Here is a 13,532-nt window from a genome sequence, read left to right on the forward strand (position 1 = left end):
AGGACTCCCTGTTTAATAAATAATACTGGGAAAACTGGCTAGCCATGTACAGAAAATTGATACTGGACCCCTTCCTTACACCTTATACAAAAATTAAGATGGATTGAAGACTTAAATGTAAAACCCAAATCAATAAAACCCTAGAAGAATATCTAGGCAATACCATTCAGGACATAGGCATGGGCAAAGATTTTATGATGAAAATGTCAAAAGCAATTGCAACAAAAGCAAAATTTGACAAATGGAATCTAATTAAAGAGCTTCTGCAGAGCAAAAGAAGCTATTATTAGAGTGAACAGACAACCTATAGAATGGGGAAAAACTTTTACAATCCATCTGACAAAGCTCTAATATCCAGCTACAAGGAACATAAAATTACAAGAAAAAAAATCCCATTAAAAAGTGGGAAAAGGACATGAAGAGACACTTCTCAAAAGAAGACATTTATGTGGCTACAAAAATGAAAAAAAGCTCTGCATCATTGATCATTAGAGCAAAGCAAATTAAACTCACAATGAGATACCATCTTATGCCAGTCAGAATGGCAATTATTCAAATGCCAAGAAACAACAGATGCTGGTAAAGTTGTGGTAAAATAAGAATGCTTTTACACTTGGTGGGAATGTAAGTTAGTTCAACCATTGTGGAGTCAGTGTGGAGATTCCTCAAAGACCTAGATCCAGAAATAACATTTGACCCAGCAATTCCATTACTGAGTATATACCCAAAGGAATATAAATCGTTATTTTATAAAGATACATGCACATGTAAGTTCATTGCAGCACTATTGACAATAGCAAAGACATGGAATCAACCCAAATGCCCATCAGTAATAGACTGGGTAAAGAAATGTGGTACATATACACCCTGGAATACTATGCAGCTATAGAAAGAAATGAGATCATGCCCTTTGCAGGGACATGGGTGGAACTAACTGGAAGCCATTATCCTCAGCAAACTAACAGAGGAACAAAAAACCAAATACTGCATGTTTTCACTTATAAGTGAGAGATGAACAATGAGAACACGTGAACACTGGGAGGGAAACAACACACACAGGCCTGTCAGGGGGTCAGAGAGAGGGAGAGCATCAGTATAAATAGCTAATGCATGTGGGGCTTAACACCTAGGTGATGGGTTGATAGGTGCAGCAGACCACTGCGGCACATGTTTACCTTCGTAGCAAGCCTGTGCACGTCCTGCACATGTATCCCAGAACTTAGAATTAAATTTTAAAAAATTTTAAGCCAGGCTTGGTGGCACACACCAGTAGTCCCAGCTATTCAGGAGGCTTAGGCGAGATGATCACATGAGCCCAGGAGCTGGAGATTGCAGTGAGCTATGATCATGCCACTGCACTCCAACCTGGGTGACAAACTCTGTCTCTTAGGAAAAAAAAAATAAGTTTGGTAATTATCCATTATTGTCCTAGAAGGTTAATTATATAGAAATGCTCTTACAGTTATTCTTACATTTAATTTCTTTCTGATGTTCAGGATAAAAAGAAAGGTCTTTTTAATTTAGGGTTTCTGGAATTTTATTACGTTCAACAAAAAAAGTTATAGATTTTGAGTGTTTGTCATTTTCTTGCAAGCAAATCCCTTCTCTGTTATTAACTTTGAACTTTACTAGATGGAATTCAATGAAAGTTTGTTCAAGTTTAACTTTTTGAGGACTACAAATGGATTTTCTAAAACTCCCACAATCTATTGGGTGTCCTTCATTATTTCTTTGTTAGTTAAAAGTATCCTCTGTAGTTTGTGTGTATATGCCAGGGCTAATAGTGAATGTTTCTCATCATTTGTACTGGAAAATGGTATGAGATAGGAAAGTAGGAAATATAACTCTCTCTCTTTTCTTTTGATTTATACTTGTATGATCTATACTTGAATGCAGAAGGATGGGGTTTGAGAAATTGTCAAGCATGAATTTTGTTTCATTTTTTATATAGCTTTTTTTTCCTTTTTTTATTTTGATGAGGAAATTATCCATCTTTAAAGATTCTATGTTCCATTTGAAAACTATTGTTTTTTTTTTTTTTTTTTTTAAACTTGCAACATGATTTAAATTTTTTTTTTTTTTCTTTTTTTTTTTATTGCATTTTAGGTTTTGGGGTACATGTGATGAACATGCAAGATTGTTGCATAGGTACACACATGGCAGTGTGGTTTGCTGCCTTCCGTCCCCTCACCTGTATCTGTCATTTCTCCCCATGCTATCTCTTCCCACCTCCCCACCCCCCGCCCCTCCCCCATTTCCCCCCAACAGACCCCAGTGTGTGGTGCTCCCCTCCCTGTGTCCATGTGTTCTCATTGTTCAACACCCGCCTATGAGCGAGAATATACGGTGTTTGATTTTCTGCTCTTGTGTCAGTTTGCTGAGAATGATGGTTTCCAGGTTCATCCATGTCCCTATAAAGGACGTGAACTCATCGTTTTTGATGGCTGCATAATATTCCATGGTGTATATGTACCACATTTTCCCTATCCAGTCTATCATCGTTGGGCATTTGGGTTGGTTCCAGGTCTTTGCTATTGTAAACAGTGCTGCAATGAACATTCGTGTGCACGTGTCCTTGTAGTAGAATGATTTATAATCCTTTGGATATATACCCAGTAATGGGATTGCTGGGTCAAATGGGATTTCTATTTTTAGGTCCTTGAGGAATCGCCACACTGTCTTCCACATTGGTTGAATTAATTTACATTCCCACCAACAGTGTAAAAGTGTTCCTATTTCTCCACATCCTCTCCAGCATCTGTTGTTTCCCGATTTTTTAATGATCGCCATTCTAACTGGTGTGAGATGGTATCTCAATGTGGTTTTGATTTGCATTTCTCTGATGACCAGTGATGATGAGCATTTTTTCATATGTTTGTTGGCCTCCTGTATGTCTTCTTTTGTAAAGTATCTGTTCATATCCTTTGCCCATTTTTGAATGGGCTTGTTTGTTTTTTTCTTGTAGATCTGCTTTAGTTCTTTGTAAATTCTGGATATCAGCCCCTTGTCAGATGGGTAGACTGCAAAAATTTTTTCCCATTCTGTTGGTTGCCGATTCACTCTACTGACTGTTTCTTTTGCCGTGCAGAAGCTGTGGAGTTTGATTAGGTCCCATTTGTCTATTTTGGCTTTTGTTGCCATTGCTTTTGGCGTTTTGGTCATGAAGTCCTTGCCTACGCCTATGTCCTGAATGGTTTTGCCTAGATTTTCTTCTAAGGTTTTTATGGTATTAGGTCTGATGTTTAAGTCTTTAATCCATCTGGAGTTAATTTTGGTGTAAGGTGTCAGGAAGGGGTCCTGTTTCTGCTTTCTGCACATGGCTAGCCAGTTTTCCCAACACCAAAAACTATTGTTTTTTATAGAATGTGAAGAATACTTTTCCAGTCATTTGTACTGTGACTTTTTGCCTTTTACAGAATGTAATAGGTTTTCCTTAGGGCTCTGAAGTCAGACTGCCTGGATTAGCTTTGGCCCCATTATTTACTACTGAGTAACTTCAGTTAATTACTGAAGTTCTCTGTGCTTCAGTTTCCTCAGTGGTAAAAATAGGGTATTAATATTGGACATTAAATAAGTCAATATATGGTAAGCACCTAGAATAATATCAAATAATTCAGTAAATATTGACTTTTACTTTTTAAATAATTCTTCTTAATTAATAGTGCTATGTGAGTCAATTGAACCAGAATTCACTATAGAAAAGTAACAAAAATTATTGGTTGTTATTTCAGATAGATATAATAATTTTACATATTTCCTTCTTGGATAAGATGATGAGCCTGGCAAGACTAATATTTTATGTTATATTAAAATAAATTACTGTTATAATTGGTTCACGGAAGTATTCATTAACAGCAATATTTCACTTTAAGATACGTAATTGGAATAGATTTGCATTGATTATTTCTAGGTTGTTTTTGCTTTATTTTATTAGCCCTTTATTTTAAAGTTTCATGGAATTTCAGCTATGATAATCTCTAAACTTACCTATTTTTGTGTCATATTTTAAGTGTTCAGAACATGTGGCTACATTTTTTTATTATGAAGATCAGAGGGTATCATATATAACACATACTTGTTTCTATTTGTGCTCTCAAATTTAATGCTTCATTTATCTTGTCATTTTATATCTTGAATTACCTGTTGGTATTTTATATAGATTGATTTCCCTTATTTACTTTTTACAGTCCTTTTTTTTGGTCTTTCCTCTTTTGCTATCTTTCTTTGTTCCCTTCTCAACCATTTTGGTAATCTCGATTTCTGTCAGTTTGAAAACATTGCCCTATAATTCTTTGTCACTTCTTCCACTGAGAACTGAGTCTATGTCCCTTTCCTTTGATTCTGGCTTTGTGACTACTTGACCATGAGAATACAGCAAAATGATCTGTACCAGTTTCCAGGTCCAGGCCTTAAGAAACTGGCAGCTTCTACTTCTGGTCTCTTGGGCCACTTGCTCCTGGAATCCAGCCTCTACACTGTGAGGAATCCAACAGCCTCATGGAGGGACCATGTATAAGTGTCTTAGCTAGCAGCTCCACTGAATCCCCAACTGATAGCCAACAGCAACGTCAGGCACACCAATGAGCAAGACTTCAGAGGAATCTAGCCCCCGGCCATGAAGTCACCCTCAGCCTCCGTGTTGCCCTAGTTGATGCTAGATAACACAGAGGCAAGCTTCCCTGGCCAACCCCTGCCCAAATGCGAATTTATAAGCAAACTTAATAATTTTGGTTATTTTAAGCATAAGTTTGAGGTGGTATATTCCAAAACAGAGATAACTGATAATGGTATACTCCTTTTTTTCTCTTCATAGTAACAGTTTTAAGAAAGTAAATACTGTTGGAAGTATTTCTCAGAATTTACCTTTAAAGATAATTAGTATTTTCTTTATTTTTTTTAATTGCATTTTAGGTTTTGGGATACATGTGAAGCATTTGCAAGATTGTTGCATAGGTACACACATGGCAGTGTGATTTGCTGCATTCCTGCCTATCACCTATATCTGGCATTTCTCCCCATGCTATCTCTTCCCAACTCCCCACCCCCGACTGTCCCTCCCCTATATCCCCCCAACAGACCCCAGTGTGTGATGCTCCCCTCCCTGTGTTCATGTGTTCTCATTGTTCAACACCCGCCTATGAGTGAGAACATACGATGTTTGATTTTCTATTCTTGTGCCAGTTTGCCAAGAATGATGGTGTCCTGCAATAGGTATAACACTTTAGAATGTAGCTGAAGTTTTTTTTTTTAAGTGAATGATAATACATGTTAATAAAACAGAAGAATTTCATCACTTGTCTTTGAATTCATAAATATTTCTTGTAATTTTCACTGACTATAATAACTGCAGCTTATCTTAATATATCATCATTGTTACTATTGTCTTATTTTATATGGAGCAAGAATGATAAATACGAAGCATTGGTCCCCACTCTTTTAGGCTGCATCTATAATATATCACTAGTTGAACAGTATACTTTTTCTTGCTGAGTAGATGTAACTTCAGAATTCTCAACACAAACTTCATGCTATTTTTACCAGTGCAGTTGGAATGTGGACATCTGAGACCTCTATTTTATAAAAACTTTTACATATAATATCAACCCAGGTATAATCCTGAAGCTACCTTAATGCTATCATCAATCTGCTTTTCTGGCAGCATTTTATCTGTGTTAGAGAGATCTCTGCTTAATTGTTTTCCTTTTTTCTTCCTTTGCTCTTCTATAGCTTTTTTATAGAAATCAGAAGTTTCCTACCTCTGTGGAAAAAAGTCACACTGAGATTTCTCTAAGGGAGCAATGTAGTAAGTGGGAAAAGCCATTACAATTTTCTGTGAAACAGTTTTCACCATTGAAAAAAAGATGAGACATGAATACATGAGTGATGAGGTCATTTGCAAATTTTTTAGTGCATCTCAGTGGTTGGGTAAAGGGATTTAAATTAGCTGATTGCATACTGTATGCCAGGGTGCTGTATGTTTAACACTTTTAATTCATTTGATCATCAGATCATACCTATAGGGAAAATATTACTATCTAAATTTTTATACAGCTTTCAATCATTTTTCTTATTTATTTGTTAATTTGTTTTTATTCTATACGTTATTTGAAGGATTCTATAGCAAAGTAATAAAATAGTGATGTGGGGTTTTTAAAAATCAGAAAAAAAGGAAAACTGTACATTAGAGTAATTCGTCAAGAACAGGAGAAAAATAGAACAAAATTCACGTATCAGAAAAGCCCATTAAATTGCTTTTTCTTGTTTTGGGTTTCCTGACAATCCAAGCCAAAAGATGATGACAAGAAAACTACAAGTTTTGCAGAATAGCTTTTCCTAGAAGGGAATCACATGTAGAAGGGCTTTAATGTATGTGATTTTCTTAATAAGTAAAAAGTGGTAAACACACAAATGTTATCCTTTCTGGTTGATACTATCTTTTTATCATCATCATTATCATCACTATGTGATAGAGTATATAATATCCTCAACATCACAATTGCAAGAAATACAATAACATGTGTCACACACCTACTTTTATTGTCCATCAATAAAAACCAAGGATGTGACCGTTAAAAGCAACATAGTAAAATAAAATCTGTTCAGAAAGTATGCACCAAAGAGATAGAACTCTCATGGATCTGCTTGAATCTAATTAGAACCTGTTCTATCTGGAGAAACAGAGAGAATGCTTGTTTTTACAGTAATACTTATTTATATGGACATTCTCCCAGCCATGCTCTTAGTTATTGAATCATTTCAGTTGTATATACTCTTAAAACCCTGAAGATTGATAGTATACATGATTGATTTGGGGGTGAGTTTTTAAACTTTAGAGATCACATAACAGGTAATAGGTTGAAATTTTTTTGTGGAAGTTGAGGAGCCTAATGAGTTTCTCTCCTAGACAGCTAGCCCTTTACCTCCACAGAAAGGTAGCCCAAGAAGGGATATATCAGAATTTGTCTCAAGAATCATTGCTGCACCTGCCTCAGGACAAGAACACTTAAGCAAAACAAGTCCTAACATTTTACAGCCTTGAGCAAACTGGAATTTTTCACATCATTTTATACTTCATCTTACTAATTACTCACTGTAGTGCTTGAAAATTCTTGGTAGTGTTGCTATCAACATCAAGTTTGAGAAAAGCAGCTTTCCAGAGAAGTGACCAAGATTAATCGGTTCATTAAAGATTTGAGATGAAATAAAGCATTGAGTGATACTTTTCTGCCATGAAAACTATTCAAAGCCTCTCTTCTCTTGTAAGTCCTAATCTCACCAGCCGGTTTATTTCCATTCATGTGCTCTCACCAACCACTAATTAGTCCCATTCATGTGCTTTTACCAGGATGGATTCGAAATATGGTTTACTATCTACCTCTCAGTGGAATTAGCTTTAGTCACATTTTTATCAGTGTTATTACAAATACATTTAAATATGTCAATTATGTTTCTGCCAAATTTTAGTGTAAGTGTAATAAATATAAATATAGGAATGTGTGAAATATTTCTCATGAAGTTAGTGTGAGATACAAGGCTCTTTCAGAGTAGTGCTTATGGCTGTGAACTCAGGTATCTTTTTTTCTCCATCAGATGGAAAAACTGATGCTCTAACTCTCAGATATGGTCATAGAATGCACAAATAGAGGCCATTTGTGGGGATAACTGAAGCAAATAATTGTCTTCATTGTCGTAGGTGACAATTTATTTTCAACTAGAAATATGAGTTCTGTTTTTTTCCTTAGGAAAGTGCTCCGAGTTGTAATGCTGATCCAAGTTGAGTAATCAGATTACTTAACCTAATGACAATAAGGTTCATAGAAGTTATTTTCAAACTCTAAAATCATGTGATTGTTGACTTATATTTTATTAAAGATTCGAAGCAATTACACTTCCTATTTGGGTGTGTACATGCCTCATACTTGGGTTGAACAGGTAATTACGTGTTCTACTTTTGTGCCTCCTTTATAGATTTGCAAACATAAGACTTTACTATAGTACCTATCCCCTCACAGGATAGACTTTTTTATTCTAAAAACTCAGAGATACAGAGCATACATGTGATAGACACTTTAAATCTAGCAAACAAGAGGCTAAATGAGAGAAATCAACTAGGTGGTCTCTAAGACCCAACACAGTCAAAGTATAGCACTTGATATTAGCAGGAGTCTTAATGTAACTTTTCTTACATTAATTTTCTTACGTTATTTCTTTGACCTTTGAAATAGGTCAGAGTTGTTAACTAACTCAAACACATACATTCACTCATTCTCTTCTTATGCCTTCCTCCACTCCTCCCTCTCTCCCTCACTGCTCTCTTAACCCCACTCCCTCCTTTTACCCTCCTCATAGGCAAGATCACAAGAGCCTCATCATACAAAAAAGTTTGAAGACTTTACCTGCACTGCTTCACCTGTGTGGTATTACATTTTGGCATGTGTGCTCACAAGTGTAGCACACTCAGTGCCAAATTAACTCAACAAATGTTATCTCCCATTTACCAAGCATTGTACTACAGTTAGGTAAGCAAAATAAACCTGAGCTCTGCCCTCCAGTTAGAGAGTTAAGTGTGGCACTCTTTTTTTTTTTTAATATTATTTATTTTTTAAAATTTTTTTATTGCATTTAAGGTTTTGGGGTACATGTGAAGAACATGCAAGATTGTTGCATAGGTACACACATGGCAGTGTGCTTTGCTGCCTTCCTCCCCATCACCTATATCTGGCATTTCTCCCCATGCTATCTCTCCCCACCTCCCCACCCCCCGTCCCTCCCCCATTTCCCTCCAACGGACCCCAGTGTGTAGTGCTCCCCTCCCTGTGTCCATGTGTTCTCAGTGTGGCACTCTTAATGAATAAGGAAACAAATTTTGTTGAAAGTACTAAAACTCATGAAAAGATTTACAGTGACTTACCTTGAGACACAGTAAATTAGCCAAACAGACAAGAATATAAGTCAGAACCTTACAACAATTTGGTAGCCTAAAGAACTATGATCATATCTAATTAGCAATGTGAGAAGATTACTGTTCTGAACATAGTAGGTTTTGGTTCCTGGACTGGCTTTGCCACTGATTAGCTTTGTCACTTTGAACAAGTCACTTAACCTGTCTGGGCTTCAGATTTTCTCATCTGTAAAAATGAGATAAATCAACTACATGGTCTCTAAGATCCTTTTTATATCATGAGAGTTTATGAGTCTGTAAATGTACAAAACTAATGTAAATGAAATTCCTAATTTTCCGTGGATGCAAGGCTGGTTCAGCATATGCAAGTCTAAAATTTAATCCATCACATGAACAGAACCGAAGACAAAAACCAAATGATTATCTCAATGGATGCAGAAAAGGCCTTCGACAAAATTCAACAGTGCTTTATGCTAAAAACCCTCAATAAACTAGGCATCGATGGTACATATCACAAAATAAGGAAAGCTATTTACAATAAACCCACAGCCAATATCATACTGAATGGGCAAAAGTTGGAAACATTCCCTTTGAAATCTGGCACAAGATAAGAATGCCCTCTCTCACCACTGCTATTCAATATAGTATCGGAAGTTCTAGCCAGGGCAATCAGGCAAGAGAAAGAAATAAAGGGTATTCAAATAGGAAGAGAAGAAGTCAAATTGTCTCTATTCACAGATGACATGATTGTATGTTTAGAAGACCCCATCGTCTCAGCTCTAAATCTCCTGAAACTGATAAGCAACTTCAGCGGAGTCTCAGGATACAAAATCAATGTGCAGAAATCACAAGCATTTCTATACACCAATAACAAACAGAGTCAAATCAGAAGTGAATTCCCATTCACAGTTGCTACAAAGAGAATAAAATACCTAGGAATAAAAATAACAAAGGATGTAAAGGACCTCTTCAAGAAGAACTACAAACCACTGTACAATGAAATAAGAGAGGACACAAACAGATGGAAAAACATCCCATGCTCATGGTTGAGAAGAATCAACATTGTGAAAATGGCCATACTGCCCAAAATAATTTATAGATTCAACACTATCCCCATCAAGCTACCAATGACCTTCTTCACAGGACTGGAAAAAACCACTTCAAACTTCATATGGAACCAAAAGAGAGCCTGCATAGCCAAAACAATTCTAAGCAAAAAGAACAAAGCTGGAGGCATCATGCTGCCTGACTTCAAACTATACTACAAGGCAACAGTAATCAAAACAGCATGGTACTGGTACGAAAACAGAGACATAGACCAATGGAATAGAACAGAGGCCTTGGAAGCAACACCACACATCTACGATCATCTGATCTTTGACAAACCTGACAAAAACAAGCAATGGGGAAAGGATTCCATGTTTAATAAATGTTGTTGGGAAAACTGGCTAGCCATGTGCAGAAAGCAGAAACTGGACCCCTTCCTGACACCTTACACTAAAATTAACTTCAGATGGATTAAAGGTCTAAACATAAGACCTAACACCATAAAAACCCTAGAAGAAAACCTAGGCAAAACCATTCAGGACATAGGCATACCCAAGGACTTTATGGCTAAAACACCAAAAGCAATGGCAACAAAAGCCAAAATAGACAAATGGGATCTAATTAAACTCCAGAGCTTCTGTACGGCAAAGGAAACAATCATTAGAGTGAACCAGCAACCAACAGAATGGGAAAAAGTTTTTGCAGTCTATCCATCTGACAAAGGGCTAATATCCAGAATCTATAAAGAACTAAAACAGGCCGGGCGCGGTGGCTCAAGCCTGTAATCCCAGCACTTTGGGAGGCCGAGGTGGGTGGATCACGAGGTCGAGAGATCGAGACCATCCTGGTCAACATGGTGAAACCCCGTCTCTACTAAAAGTGTAAAAAAAAAAAAAAAAATTAGCTGGGCATGGTGGCGCGTGCCTGTAATCCCAGCTACTCAGGAGGCTGAGGCAGGAGAATTGCCTGAGCCCAGGAGGTGGAGGTTGCGGTGAGCCGAGATCGCGCCATTGCACTCCAGCCTGGGTAACAAGAGCAAAACTCCATCTCAAAAAAAAAAAAAAAAAAAAAAGAACTAAAACAGATTTACAAGAAAAAACAAACCCATTTCAAAAGTTGGCAAAGGATATGAATAGACACTTTACAAAAGAAGACATCGATGAGGCCAACAAACATATGAAAAAATGCTCATCATCACTGGTCATTAGAGTAATGCAAATCAAAACCACATTGACATCTCACACTAGTTAGAATGACGATCATTAAAATATCTGGAGACAACAGATGCTGGAGAGGATGTGGAGAAATAGGAACAGTGTTACACTGTTGGTGGGAGTGTAAATTAGTTCAACTATTGTTGGAAGACAGTGTGATGATTCCTCAAGGACCTGCAATCAGACTTTTTCCTAAGACAGACTCAGTAGGGCATTTATGACTTAGAGATACTTCTTACTTGTGTAAAACAGGCTATTCCTACACAATGCAGCCCTTGTTAGGAACTTGGAATCACAGAAATAATAAATAATGATAGCTAACCAACAAAAAGAAGGAAAGATTAGACTGAAATATCATGACCTAGATAAAAGCAACTACCAAACTTTACTGAAAGATAAAATTATTTGAATTAATGAAAACATGTATCTGTGTTTTCAGATGGGAAGATTCAATATTGTGAAGATTTCTGTTTTCTCCAAATGTATGCATTACTTTAACACAGTTATTCAAAATCCCGCAGGATTATATTGTTTATTTGTAGGTGTGGCTTTATTTATGTATGTGTAGGGAAATACATAAAAATAATCTTGAAGTTTATCTAGAAGAATAATTCTGTAAGTATAGCCAAAAAATCTTTTAAGACATAATAATCAGATTGATTTGGCTTGACCAAATTTTTAAATGTATGTGTTAATTGGTGCAGAAATCACCAATTAGATCAGTAATATGTAATAGAGAGTTCAGAAGGAGACAAAATAATATACGGAAATTTAGTACATAAGAATTTTTTACTGGCATTTCTTAGTGTATTTCTTTTTCCTTATTCATATGTTTATATCACACAAATTTATTTTTATTCTGCATTTTACATCTAGTGTTCTACCAGAATCACTTTTCCAGTTTGTTAACAGAATTTTAGATAACTAATTCTATTGACTGCGTAATATTTGTCCAGAAAGCAGAACATCAACCATTGCCTATTGTTGAATATTATTACTTTTTCTATTAAAATAGTGTTCAGTGAATTATCTTCATGTGTACTTTTTTCGTTTTAAGTTTGTGTCTTTGATTTATATTATTTGAAATTGCATCAGAGTAGCAACTATTTTGGGTTCTTGAGATATACTGTTATATTTCTGTCTGTAAAACCATAGATAAGGAAAGCATGTAACATCATCTCCCATTTGGAACATTGTATTTTAAGTCTTACCTCTACCCCCACCTCCAACCAGAATGGTAATATTGTTTGTTCTCCTTCCCTCTAGGAAAGTAGTGAAGCTTCTATTCTCAGTATTGCATATAGATAAGTCTAATACACCTCCAGCCAGATTGTTTTAGCCATACTTAACCTACTAGTTTCTTTGAAACACCACCAAATCATGCAAAATTTATATTATACATTATATAAATTTTAAAGGATAATGCATACCAGTTTGTTCAATACAATAAGAAAAACTGAATAGAAAATAATTTTCTCCTCATTATTAATCTGTTAAAGGGATGAGGGCACTACTCTTAGGAAACAGAATGCTAGTGAAGAGCAGAGCCGTTCTGGAGCTGGACAACCTGACTTTGCACCCTGGCCCTTATCACTTAATTTTGTGACCCTGGGCAATTGTTAGACCCCTCTGTGCCTCAGTTTTCTTAACTGCAAAATGAGTCTGAAAAACCGTAGAGAACCATTAAATCATTCACTGAATCAATTAATACATGTAAAACACTTAGAAAGATGCGTGGCACATATAAAGGGTATAGTAAATGTTGATTATTGTAGTGGATTGTGAATTGGCACATAACGTTTATTCTAACCTAGTCTGCCTTCCTGCATGACAAAGGCTAGAAAGCAAAAACCTACATGTTTGATAATCCTTTGCATCTAAAATTTTGGATATGAGTTAGATCCCACCAGTTAGATGTATTCACATGCAGTTTCTTTCCACATGGAATTTTGAAAGTGGAAGTGCTGTGGGAGCCTATCTTCCTGCTGCTTCAGCTGTTGCTGCTAGCGTGCACAGCTGTGGAGACCTAAGATATTTCTCTAGCAGTGTCTCAAACATCTAGTAACTAGCTTTATGCAGGTTGAACAGTAGGTGCACTAGTAGCTTCTTAATTTGCAGGTGTAGCAGGTTATTTTTGACTTTTCAGTTCAAATGGCAGCCTCCCGATTTCTCACCACCCTGAAAGGTAGAGGGAGCAGCACCCTAGCAAGCCAGTTCTGCAGTGTTGATTTGGGCATCATTATTAGAGGCCCAGCCCAGACCTGGTACCTTCAGCCTTTCTAACAATTTTATTATTCATCCAATTTCTGGTGTTTAATCCACTTTTGTTTAAAATCACTAGGAATTTCTGTTTCTTGCACTTACGATAG

General features: G+C 36.4%; 1 protein-coding gene and 1 long non-coding RNA gene across 2 annotated transcripts in view; both read left to right on the forward strand.

The window, feature by feature from the left end:
* The window catches only part of RSRC1 (arginine and serine rich coiled-coil 1), a 400,525-nt gene that overhangs the window by 279,520 nt on the left and 107,473 nt on the right, over positions 1–13,532 (forward strand). The window lies entirely within an intron of this gene.
* On the forward strand, positions 8,812–11,515 carry LOC141585599 (uncharacterized). The gene is made up of 2 exons (XR_012519152.1): positions 8,812–10,707; positions 11,034–11,515. It is a non-coding gene; the product is annotated as an uncharacterized LOC141585599 (long non-coding RNA).

Source organism: Saimiri boliviensis, chromosome 9 (genome assembly GCF_048565385.1).
Source record: "Saimiri boliviensis isolate mSaiBol1 chromosome 9, mSaiBol1.pri, whole genome shotgun sequence".
In the NCBI taxonomy this organism is placed as follows: domain Eukaryota; kingdom Metazoa; phylum Chordata; class Mammalia; order Primates; family Cebidae; genus Saimiri; species Saimiri boliviensis.